Genomic DNA, 13,310 nt, shown 5'->3' with positions numbered 1-13,310 from the left:
ACTGCAAACTGACACTGTTGTCTATTTTCACGAAGGCTAAGACCAAGATAAAAAATCAAGGTGGAGGGAGAAAATGTCACACTCACAGATTCCACCAAAAGGGATAAAGATGCTGGTATGGCTAATGATAACGGTGCAAGCAGATAACTCATACAGATCTGTATCATTCACAATCTATGTTTCACTCACATTTTATTAGTGAGAGAAAGAATAACAGCAATGAAATAATTCAATATAGTGGAAAAGATATATCATCTATTTTTTCTTTTCTTCTGTAATACTGCTTGAGGTTTATGAACTATGAGCTGTAGTTTCCTTGCCTGAAACCCCTGTTAGAAGGGTACAAAATAATAAATTAAAATTAACTGTATTCTCAACAGGGAGTCTTTTCTGCAGTGTTGTTAGGAAAGTGTAGCTACAGATCAGTAGGGCTAAAATCTTGAAGTTCAAGTTCTTAGTGCTTACAGAGAAAAAAGCATGTGGAAGTTCAAATCAATAAATGGCTCTGAAATTTCATTAACTTTAATGGCAGGGTTCTTTGTTATTAATTAAGGCTAAGAATTTATGGGTGAGATTGCTTATAAATTCAGCTGACTCCCTGTTTTGTGCCTATCTTCACGTGAGATGCTGTGCATGACCTCTGGCAAAAGGAAAGTTCAGTTTGCAGCATGCTGCAACAGCTATATTACAGAGTAATGGTGGAAGAAAACATTGGCGTTTTAAGTACAGGCCATAATGAAGATGTTTTTGTTTTTTTTTTTTTTGTATGGGAGGCTGGAGTCAATGTACTGAAACACAGTATTCAGAGCTCATTCACATGCCAGTAGGTGCTCAGTCTGTTTTCCCTGTCTTGCATTGTTTCAGTTGTACTACTCATTGCCTGTGCTGACTATTGAAGTCTGGTCTCTGTGAGACAGAAAACCTGAGGGAGAAGTCATGCATTCAGTGATGAAATGAGATAAGTAGTGGGGAACAACTTACGAAATTAAGCAAGAGAACAGCCATGATCTAGTAGAGCTATTGTGCTTTAGAGAAAATACTTCAATACACAGAAGCATGCTGGAGTAGGCCGAGGCAAAAAGTTTGTTGAACAGATTTGGTTCCTAGCTCCACTTAAGTCACATATGAATGTGACTTTGCCCATATGAATGAGAACAGAAGTCCTACACCTCTGTTTTCAGTCTCTGGAAAGTACAAGAACACAGTACAGCATGCCAAGTAAGATGTGAGCAGATGTCCAGAACTCACAGATAGCACTGTTCCAGTCTAAATGTAGTATCTTTTTAGAAAGATGAGAAGATACTTTCCAGGTGACAAATTAAAAGTGAGAGCTCTTATAGTACATCCATGCATGACAAAGGATAGTAAACTTCAGGGTCCTATTTTCAAAGGGTCAAGTGACTGAGGTATGTTCCAGTTTTCAAAGGAATGTGGGTTTTGCATATGTGCATCTGCACTACCATAAAGAAATACAGATGCATTGGTTTTAGACTTACTAGGTTAAATCTTCCTAGCAGTGTGGAACTCTGCATGAACTAATTAATAATGTTTTCCAGGCTAGTGGAGAAAAAATCTCAATACCTCATTTCCTTGCAGGAGCAAACTGGTAAGGCAGAAAGCTCTGAGCATAATCTTTTATATCAAGGAAGTGAAAAGCTATGTGCTGCAATTAGCCTGGTCTTTGCTGTTACTTTCAGAGAAATGCAATATGTTAGAGTTGCCTCAGTCGTAGGACAGGCTGTGAAGATAATCAGTTATTAAAGCACTTTGATATCGTGGGACAGAATATGATGTAGAATTGCAAGCTACTCATTTTTCTCTTCCTAAAATAAACCAGTAGTAACCAATCTTTTCCCTTTTCTACGTTTCAAACCCAATGCTATTTCAATCTGGCTCTGTTTCACCAAGATCTGCAGCATGTCTGTTTCTGTAGCACCAAGATCATCAGTATGTCCCTTTTGACAATAACTGACCTGTAAGCAGAAACAGAGTTCTGAATGGAAGGCCGGACTTCCAGTGCCAAACAGTAAACCTGGCAGGTTGGAAAATCAACTTTACAGTGGTGAAGCTGAAACACAGTTGTACAAAGCAGTCGTCAGAAGTGCATAACGGAGAATGAAACTATCACTCTTGACAGCTGAAATACATTATTGAGGTCTTTATAAGGAGTGTCTGTCCAAGCACAAGACACGCTGCCACCTCAAAAAAAAATAACATGGCACTCGTAAATGCCAGCCATCCTAAACCACTGTACATGCACTCAAGAGAGGTTTCACTGCCTACGATCTGTGCTCGTCTGAATGGATATGAGAAACACCGCAGAAGGAAAAAGCAAAAGCAGAGCAAAAATTTCCAGCATTCTGCCTCCAAGGAAAAGCTAGAAACACAGTGATCAGGGATTAAAAGGGTTTTAAATGTTGTAAACATTAAAGCAATCTCTTTCCAGCTGCTTGCACCGTTTAGTTCATGAAAACAGGATTTTTGTCTTGAGAAAACGTCATGAAATGGTGCCAGAAAAAAGTAAATCTGGTGTTTAGTCATAGGCACTTTATTTGAGAAAAAAACACTCGATTTAATGTCAAGTTTCCCCCGACAGGGAGCTGCTGTGCAGTACCAAGGCTGCACCATCAGATGGCAATGCTTGCTCATGCCAAACAGAAGAGTCTGGAAGCTCTCCGGGGATGGAGGCTGCTCCGGGCTGCCTCATGTGCTGCTCCCTTTAACGGAGGTTGCGAAGCTGTTAGCACTGGTGGTGACCAAGTCAATGGAGGGGAACGGAAAGGCTGGTTCTGTTCTGTACCCATAGAGAAGAGATTGACACTGTATTTTGAACCTACTACTAATATGAAACTATAATTTAAATCTTGCTGGAAATAATGTGTTCACTAGCTTGAGCCCTCTGCTCCTGCTCGCTGAATACTTCTCACACATCCATAGCTGTGTCAGTCCTCCCAGTTTCTTTCTTTGCAGGCAGTTTCCAGTGGTGAGTGAAGCTCGTTGAGCAGTACAGGATTAGACCTTCTGTATTTGACATCCCTAAGTACTACCATTGTGATGGCTGGGATTATTATTTGTAGTACAGTTGTTTATTGTGAAGGGCATAATTCTGTAGCAATAGAAGTAATTATTGGCACTGTACAGACAGAGAACAAAACTACAGTCCTTGCCCTGCCACAGTCTGCAGTCTGAGAATAAGAGAAAATGAACTACTGCAGTGCTTACGTGGGCAAAACTTCCACTGCCATTCAAAACTTTACTGACAGTTATTCACCTTTTTCTCTTTGCATTTTGTAGCCTACATGCCATTCTGTGAAGCATTTTGCTAATGTGTGCTGAATGTATCACCTTCAGAAGAAATAAATAAAAAAGTTATGAAAATTGACAAAAAACACCAAAACAACCCTCCAAAAAGTAACTTGTAAGAATAACATATTTAGTTGGAATAAAGAATTGTCAATTTAGGTTGCCAGGTAACACATCCCTAACTCTTCCAGCTTATGTAAAGAAAAGATAGCAAACTGTTCTTGCACATTCAGCACTTCTGTTTGTACACCCATCTCACAGGTTCAGCCATTTATACCAGCTGAATACCAAACACAATTAAATAGGCCCCATGTGTTGTTTGTGACATTAAATCCTCATGAGACAGCAGGAGTCAAAACATCCTGCCCTCAGCTTCCACTGTCTCTTAATTGCAAAGGATGAGCAAGCACTGCACAACCGGGCACATCTTGATGTTGGTTTAGCCTGTTTTTAAAGGGGAAAAAAGGTACTTGTTTTTATAATGGCTGATAGGATTATACATGTATTTTATTCATTACAGATGTAATAGCTGTATAAAGTGCAAGGTGAACTAGAAGCTCTAGGGCAGCAGTCTCTTAACCTTTCTTTCATCATGCATCCCTATGAGTAAAACATTTTTGAGTATGCGCTCCAATATATATATATGCTTATTTATAAATTACAGACATGTACCACTGTGCTAATGTTATGTACATAATAAAATATACACAAAATAGGCATTAGAAAGGATGAAATAAAGATAAAAGAAACACTATTTTAAAAATTATTTATTTTTTAATGTTAAAAAATGCTTTCTTCCTGCACCCCAGTGGATTGTCTTGTGTACCCCCTGGGGTGCAGGAACCCCAGTTTGTAGGCCACTGCTCTACAGACAAAAACTGTGAGGTCTGATATCCATTGTCCCAGATCTGGCCAAAAGGATGCTTCTGTTCTGATTTACACAGGATATGAGGTATTTCCCCATTCCAAAGGGCAGGAACACGCAGCATTCATTCAACTTGCTTTATGTATGTGTATGGCTGCAAGCACAGTGTTTTCATAGCTGAACAGGACTTAAAGAACTATTGCAAGACTGGCACCTAAAGATGAAAGAGTTCCTGGGATCTTACACAGCAAAGGGTACAGGTTTCGAGGGATAAAAAGATGTAGAGTATGTGGCTGATTGTTTATGAGGTATTTACAGATTACAGCAGTTTCGTGCAAGTGTTTTTTAATGGCATTCTGGGGAATGCTTCAACTTGAAATTTAATGGGGAAGTGCTTTTAGAAACAAACCAATCAAAACAGATATTGAGAAGGGAAAAAGAGAAAAGGGAAGGGATGAGGACAGGCAAACAGGAGAGCCAGAAAGGAAGAAGAATGTTATGCCAGCACTTTAAAACAGGAACCAGTGCTGCTTTATGAAAGCAGATGTTCACAATAACTGTGAAAGTCTCATGGCAGAAATACACAGATAATTTCTCCAGTGCTAACACTGTCTTTTAAAATATTTGTTTGAACCCTGCATGAGAGCCGTACTTTTACTAATTCTTAAATAGTGTTTTTATATAATACAATCTTCAGCTCCTAAACTTGAAAACATTCCTATTTAACCATAATTTATCTAATCTAATTGTACTATATTATTATCTTAGTAATACCAGGGTATTATCAAGGTATTACCAAGGTAATAATATGGTATATTTAGAATGAAATAATATGCTTTCTGATAAACTGCTGAGACATTCTTACTGTTTGACTTTCTGAAGATAAAAAATTATCAAGTTAGTTTGAGAAGTCCCTGCTGCTTTTCCCATTTTTAGTCATGTAGAAAGAACTTTCCATCGAAAACATCTCCCTGGAGTCAAATTCTAACTGACTCACAAAAATTGCAGGTGGATATTTTAGTCAGGAGTCTGAGTATTCCCTCATACAGCTACTACATACATTCCTCATACATACCTCATACACATACATACCACATACATACCTTATACATTCCACCACATACAGCTCCCACAGGCAGCTCGAAGGTGCCCGCAGCTGTGGACAAATGGAGACCTGCAAAACCCAGTGTTTCTCTACTCCAGGGGTCCTCAAACTGTTTAACCAGGGGGCCGGCGCGCGGATGCAGTGGCAGGCAGCCATCTGCGGCTGCTTGGTTGCCCCCCCAACCCCCGGTGGAGGGGGGCGGGGGGTCTGTAAATAGCGGGGGCCGGATTGAGGACCCTGGGGGGCTGTACTCAGCCCGCGGGCTGTAGTTTGAGGGCCTCTGCTCTACTCCATCCAGCTCCCACAGGCAGCTCGAAAGTAGCTGCAGACATGGACAGTAGGACCACCAAAACACACATTGTATTTGTGGTGCTGGGACAGTGAGTTCCCAGCCCTACTTCATCTCAGCCTAATTCTCATGTTAACATTTATGAACTGACTCCTGCAATTCCCACATTTAAACCCAGCTGTGAGATACCTGCTAGCATCTGCTGTGGCATTGCATGGGAACTATTTTGGTCCAACAACTTAAGCCTAGCTGAACAGTTAGAACTGGTATGAGACATAATACTACTCCTGTTTCAGGTTTTAACAGTCTTAAGGCTTTCCAGCAAAAACTTAGTGGTATTCAAGCAGCCCTTCACTTTCTAGGAATAACTCCAGTTTACCAGCATACATCTGAAGCTTTTTGGATCCCAGTTCTGAAAGTAGCTTGAAGGCTGCAGTGATAGCCAAATCTTAACCTAAAACTTAGCCTAGTCAATAGTCTCTGCATTACCTAGATCATGTCATGGCTCTTTGGCTTCTAACCCAAATCTAACATTTATGCAGTGTTAAGTCATCCCTTTATACAGAAGCCAAAAGGATTGCCATCTGGGCCCTATTATCACCTGTCTTCCATTAGCCTTGGGACCCCCTTGCACACCCAGCACTACTCATAGTTCCCCTTGGGCCCCAAATTTAGATTAAAGTTAAATTTAGCCTACTCCTTATCTATCTCAGCAGCCACTTCTGACTCTACTTAGTTTTTTAGCCTTCTTTATGACAAACCTTAACCTCAAACCTAATCTCCAATTTTAGTCATAGACCGGTAATGACTTGAAGCCCTAGGCACCTCATTACATGCAAGTTTTTGTCACAGAGTATTGTCCCCATGTGCACTCAGCCTTGAATCAGCTCCACACAACGCCAAATCCTAAACCAAATATTAATCATAGTCTCAGGCTTCCAATAACTGCTGCCAGGTGAAACCCAAATGTCCAAACCAGGATCAAGTGGTCCTTCATTTACTAAGCTGTAATTGAGGTTTGCAGGTCACCTATTAGTCCTATTCCAAACCCCAGACTTTACCTAGTGATCACTGCCATCCCCCAAACTATTCTAAGCACTGCACCCCCCGCAAAGCTCAGAGCTAATCTTAGCTAACTGGATCGTTCCTGCCCAATCCTAAATGCAGCCCACTTTCTAGCACTCTCCTAAAACTCGGACCACTGCAGCTTCCTTGCTAGACTGTGATCCAGCCCAGCAGACCCTACTGCTGTAAGAAGTAATTACAGCCCTTTGGCCAACAACAGACCACGCATACCCTAACCCAACTGCAGTTCTGACTTCAGAGGTTGAGCATACCCTTTTCACAGTGACAGGAAGCCAGCTTCAATGTTCATATACTGAGGTGTGGATTTTGACTGTCGTTACGCTCTTTGTGGCACAAGCACTTAGGTCTATTGACCTAAATGATGCTCTGTGCACACACAAGCAAGAGCTTGTCTCGCTCTGAATGGAACCAGGTGGCCTCTAATCCTTTTGCATGGCCCATATATGTTTTTAGAACAAATGGCCACCTTATTCTGGATACTTTCTGAATTTGCAGAAGCTGTGTGTTGCTACTGAAATTCAGACTTCCAAAGGAATGAAAAAAATGGTTATAATAATTGCAAACAAAGTCTGGAAACATGATCTGAACATAAGGAGTCACTTCCCCAAAGTCTGCACAAAGCTTAAAACAAGGATAGTTTGAGGCTTGAAATAATAGGCTTAAAAAGAATTCTTAAAAAAAAATCTTAAAAATAATTCAACTCCCTTGGATGTCAGCAGGTCACATTAAAATCCCAGGGTTTATGGCGGAAAGCAACACACAAACCTGAACTGTCTGCTATAGAAACTTCATATGCAAGTCTTAAATGCTTTTATATAGTAGGTTAGTAAGAGTTTAGCTGAATTATTTAAGATCATACAGACTGACCCAGAGCAATTTTTTTGGTGTTGTGATTGGATGAATCATGCCTGAAGCTAAAAAAGAAAAGCAGTGTTAAGTGACAAATAAACTTGACCTCCTGCATTGCTCTTAACAACAAAAATTGCAAATGAGCTATAGACTGCAGTGGCAATGGAAAACTCCACTGAGTGTTCTTTTGGCAACTTTCTATCTACGAATGTTTAATGATATATTAAAAAAGTAAATAAATAAAAAACCCACAAAAAACCACCCACCAAACTGGTCTCACGTTTAGCCCAATTTTTCTTTCGCTAATTTAGCCTTTTCTTGTCTACAATCCAAAGCAAGTAGTTTTGGGTCTGAAAAGGCCTGTGCTTTTCCACATCGTTTTCACTAATAATCTCTTCATTTTCAACTAGTAACATGCATTTAATTCACTTTTAAATATTAACATTGGTGCCAGAGGATGCAAGTTCAGTACACCAAGGCCTGTCTGAATAAGTACTAAATTTCTGAGCACGTATGAGCTATGGTTATTTTGCTTCATATAAAAAATTTTGCTGCAGGTATACCCTGTTGGTAGAGATTATATCCTCTACTGGAAGTTAAATCAGCTTGTCAGCAGATTTGGCTGTCCTGATTTTACATTAATTACATAAATATTCAGCAAGTGTATTCTTGCTTCCCACTGAACTCCTTTAGTTTGAATGCTTTTTATAAAACCTTTGCTATCTAAAATGGCTTGGGAATGTACAGCATCACTGAGGACTTTTTAATGAAAAGATAAAGTGGGGAATCTAAAGGGAGAACTGAAACTCCAGTGTTTCAAAGTTTCAAAGTCTAGGGCCACCTTTGATGCTGATCTCGCAGAGACAAAACAAAACCAGTCTTAGAAATGTGATTGGTGCTTGATGGGCAAAACTGTGGCAAGGGAACGCAGGATTTCTGCACAATACCATCTACACTTCTTTAGCCCGTGTTCCCTGAGCTACTGATCTTCAGACCCTGGTCACAACTGCCCTTTCCTTGAAACCATTCTGGGAATGGTTCATAGAGGCAGACAGAATTTGAATAACAAAGTGCTAACATGCTGGCACAGCATCACAACAGGGAAAAGGCAAAGGGTTTGGTTGCCTTATGGTCTGAAGAAAAAGAGCTCTGAAGAGACGTGCAGTAAAAAGGATTTGTGAAATGGATCAATGGCTTTGAAATGAGATATTATAGTGCTTCATAAATCAGGGATTCATGGTCACCGCAAATAGTAGTGGTGTAACAACCAGGATATTGGGATTAATTGGTGGCACAAATAGCACAAATGTGCTATTTCTCTGTATTCAGTGAAAGTCAAACCAGTAAACTATCAGCAGAAAGCTCCACACCCTAAAGTAACTGAAAAGCCGAAGGCCACTACATGATTGACTGCTAGGAATATCCTCTGAGCCGTCAGTTTCACACTTAATCTTTCAGTGGAATTAAAACTGAAGAATGATGGAAGCAACACTTAGGGAAAACATGCCAATCTGCTATGTTATTACAATTTTTCTGTATTCTTACACAATTATAGCAGTCAAAAGGTCTGGCTATGAAATGCCAAGAACATCCCCATGTTAATCCTGGGAATGCATAACAAGGACTGCAAGGGCAGTCTTAAAATTTTAAAGAGCTATGGTAAATGCATCTGTAAATACTGCCTTCATTTTTACAGTAAAGCAGTTAAGTGAAATAGAAACAGGTCACTCATCTCCAGTGAGGAACCCATTTAGGCTGTAACAGTACACCTTATTTTAATCCCTCTCTCCCAATACCTTTTACTTTCCCAGCAGTATTTCTGAAAGAAAAAGCTATGAGGGTTAAGAATTTATATTGTCAACCATTAACTAAGTTTTATTCACATCAGCTTTGCCCATTACAGGAGTAATTTAATTGTTTTCTTGTCAAAATGCTTATCTGCAGTTTTCTGGCACAGCTGCTTAGCATGCCAGTTTGATATTCAGAGGCCTCTTGCTAAAACTCAGGTCTATACCTTCTGCGGTTGATCAAACCTGAAAATTATGTGCTAAGCAAGAAGAGTAGTTCCAGTATGGCATGAAACAAAGAAATAATCTCATAATTTTCTCCCTGAATTATAGCCAACAGAGATCTCACATGCAAACGAAGAATCACGTCTACAAGAATAGGCAAAGGATTGAGTGATGTTTGTCCACTGAAAAAGTGTTTTGAAGCTCCACTCTCTTTTTGGTTAAACCTTTAAGAATAAATATTTATGAATGAAATTCCACAAAATTGCTGTCCGCTTTTACTTTTTCATTCCTATTAGAAAAAAGGAAATGCTTACCAAGAAGGTTCCTTCTTGGCCTTTCATTGACTTCTCAGGTTATTTAGGAGTCCCAGCTCCCTCCACAGCATTACTGATATTTATTTATATAAGTACATGACAAAACTGAGACAAGGTGTCTCCCTTTTCCTTAGCGTTTACAGTCTGTGACACTTGTCCTGCAGTCAGATCTGTAGGAACTGGTTTCTGTAACGAAGTGTAATAAAAATTTTGTCAGTGTGGCTGTGCCCTGAACTAAAAATCCAGCATTTTTGTATCAGATGTTGGACCCTGAGTGTAAACACAAGGTAAAGCAGTTCCCTAGCTAAAATTTAATACTGGAAAAGACTCTGCCTGAATGACCAAATTCAGTTTTCTCACAGCTACACACCACAGATAACAGTTATGAAATGCAGAACCATCTACAAATACCTGCTCTACACCACACACTCATTTCTAGCACTGAGTGTTCAATAGGAAGATGATGTTGACAATTGGCACAGACAATGTGCTAGCTGCATGCCACAGCAGAGGTGTGGGTAGGCAAAAACACTCACCTGGCCTTGCGATGCAGACCGTACCCTGTGCTGTGGAGGGGAACAAGGCAGCCCATCTGACTCCCACTGAGAGATGCGGACAGCTGAGAAAGGAGTGGATAAGAGAATGATAAAAAATGTAAACATAATGTCACACGGCTCAATAAGGAAAATTCATGAACATAAGTATAAAAGAGCTGTCAGTCTCACTAATTCTTTCACATTTTGAAGAATGTATCTCATGAAGGAGACACAGATTTTCCACTAAGCAGTGGAAAAATAGAGGGGCAGGAAGCAGCGTGGGGTGCCAGGGTTGTGCATGAATACCCGTTAACTTCAGCGTTTGTACCAACTCACTGCTGACAACAACGTCTGCTCAGAGGGTTCCAGGAGAGAGAATGGCCTGTTGGAGTTCAGAGAAGAGGAACCATATGGGCTTCATATACATCACGCCCTGTGTATATATTTACTGTCCAACAGCAGGGAGGGGTTAGCAGAGGGCAGACCCATACCCACCCCCCTTTCACAGCATTGCTTTGCTCTGATGTGTGGAGCCAGTGTGGGGATGTGACAGATGTATAGCTAGAGTATTTAGAAAGAAAACTGTTTACCACCCGACAAAACATCAGACATACTATTTTGAAGCATTCAATTCCCTGGGCTCTGTGAAAAAATAGACTTCAGTTCATGAATCGCAATAGGAATTTTACTGACTGAAGAATGTGAACATAATAATCCAAGTAACTCCAAAAAATTATCCTGTTCATTCTTATCTTCTTCTGTTGGATGGTCAGTTAGTCCTCTAGAGACAAGGTATATGGAGTATCCTTCCTCAGTCCAAGTCTAAAATCCACACTCTCTAAGCACTCGTTTGTCTAATTAAAGCAGAAAATATGGCTAACCTTGCTAATATCTTCTTCCATCCCTCAGAGTGTCTTCCCAGTTAGTAACTCCTGTCACCCACTCTGTTCCTGTGCTGCTTGCAAAATGTCAGATCCATTCTTTACGTTCCTTCAAGTTCCCATCCCAATAAAACCAAGAGAAAGCTATGAGAGGAAACACATCAGGAAAGCTCTTTATACCTTTTGCAGTGACTTTTTCTTCTTTCCATAGGGGACAACAGACCAGGCCTCCAAAACTCACTTCTGAATTGAAAGTGCTGCCCAGTTGTACGGGAGACACACCCTTTTTGTGATAAAGAAACATGGAAGTGCTAATCAGAGAGATGTGAACTCAGAGAAGGATATCCATTAAAAGCTATGGGGGACTTTGTAAAACTCAGTTTTAAACTCTGTCTCTGGCAACAAACTTTGACATTTTTTTTTTGTAGTCCTTTACTCAGTTCACATCCATTAATGAAAGAGTTGTCACACATACATCTGTGGTGCTTATTTTATAAAAAAATCCTAAGTGCATTAAAGATAAAGGGAAAGAGGAAATCAAGAGATTATCAATGTGTCATTGTTTATGGAAAGAGAACAGATGAAAAAAAAATATATTATGGCAATAAAGCACCAGCAAACACTTTAGTTTTGAGTTACTGTGACAACTGTTTATTTTGTGAATATTTCTGTGCTATGGTGGATGTGGGTGATCCCATGCTGAACTAACAGTACAATGGTAAGTTCTCAGGATGCAACAGGTGTTATTTGCTAAGATAACATAAGGGCAACAGAACAAATTCACCCCATATGTAAGCAGATATTCAGAGTTGTAAATCTCAGTTTTCCAGAGCTGTGCCATACTATATCAGGACTTAATTTTGATACAACCAAGTGATTCTAACTCTTGCTGGAATAAATATGCAGAAACTTTGTACAAACTAAACCTGATTTTGAAGCTTTGCTCTCTTATCTTCTTACAATACCTGCAGCACAATAATACTGCTTTAGTGGAAAATACATTTTAGTTTAATATCTTTGTTTATATCTTTACTCTTACAGCAATTAAAAATCAGTTTAAGACTGGCATTATATTCACACAGCATTTGTGCGACTTCTGTTCCCTTGGAAAGGACATTATTCTATTGTCTGAGTCTCTGTATGCCAATGCAATATAAATATTTAATAATAAATTGGAAGATACAGAGTTGCCATGACAGCTATTGCCCGTTTCCAGCAGCTAGCATGGGATCTGTACCTATTAATATGTACCCAGGACACGGTACTGCCTGTTGCTTTGTGCAGGTTGTTATTCAAGCTAGCACTGAACTAAGCATTACATTTTAAGGTAATTTGCTCTCTCAGTGGTAGTCTTTTTAGAGTAAGTTAGTTAGCTCATGATTAGTTAACATGACCTTTACTATATGGTTCCAGTAGTTTAAGGCAATGTTGTAAAACAGCTTGAGGTTTTTTAGGATTTGTAAGTCTTAAGATCTACTTGATTATTTATACTATAAATATACATGCTATATATTTAAAACAGCTATGAATTGTGTGTATGCAAAATAAAGATGTTTTCTATAGATCGGGGATTAATTTTAAAATAGAGAAGGATGGGAAATTGATTTAGCTGATATTATGAGATAATAATGAGAGACACAGAGGTAATGCCACTGAATTTGTGATTATTATGTGAAAATTAAATCATGAGTGACCTACACAGTGGTCCTTAGTAAATTAATTATCAGCATTGCTTTGCTTCATTGTGTATTTTATTTATATCAAATAAAATCTTACCTTCTGTGCCTTCTGCCTTTTTGTTAGATGTTTTTTCTAGATCCCGGGGCAGCTCAGTCTAATAAAATAAAAACTACTTGATTGCTCTGCCAGCTTCAAGTCAAAATGCTAGTCCTTACTTTTATATCAGGGTAGATTTGCATCATGTTGACATTTGTTATGGTTAACTACAGAAGGAAAGAGTGATATAAACTTTGAGGTCATGCAGCTGCACAAACCATTATACCAGTGTAAGCTTTTACTTGGAAAGTTACGTACTTTTGCCTTCAGTTCTGTATTTTATCCAGTGACTGT

The 13,310-nt window shown here is 39.4% G+C and overlaps 1 long non-coding RNA gene across 1 annotated transcript; it reads right to left on the bottom strand.

The window, feature by feature from the left end:
- Window positions 1–9,721: 9,721 nt before the first annotated feature.
- Window positions 9,722–13,103, bottom strand: LOC130142229 (uncharacterized). Its single transcript, XR_008819333.1, has 4 exons — window positions 13,017–13,103; window positions 11,421–11,523; window positions 10,360–10,442; window positions 9,722–10,009 (listed from the first exon to the last, which is right to left on the bottom strand). It is a non-coding gene; the product is annotated as an uncharacterized LOC130142229 (long non-coding RNA).
- Between the last annotated feature and the right edge of the window lie 207 nt (window positions 13,104–13,310).

This window comes from Falco biarmicus, chromosome Z (genome assembly GCF_023638135.1).
Source record: "Falco biarmicus isolate bFalBia1 chromosome Z, bFalBia1.pri, whole genome shotgun sequence".
Classification (NCBI taxonomy): domain Eukaryota; kingdom Metazoa; phylum Chordata; class Aves; order Falconiformes; family Falconidae; genus Falco; species Falco biarmicus.
The sequence above is the reverse complement of the archived record's forward strand: the minus strand, read 5'-3'. Positions and strand labels throughout refer to the sequence as shown.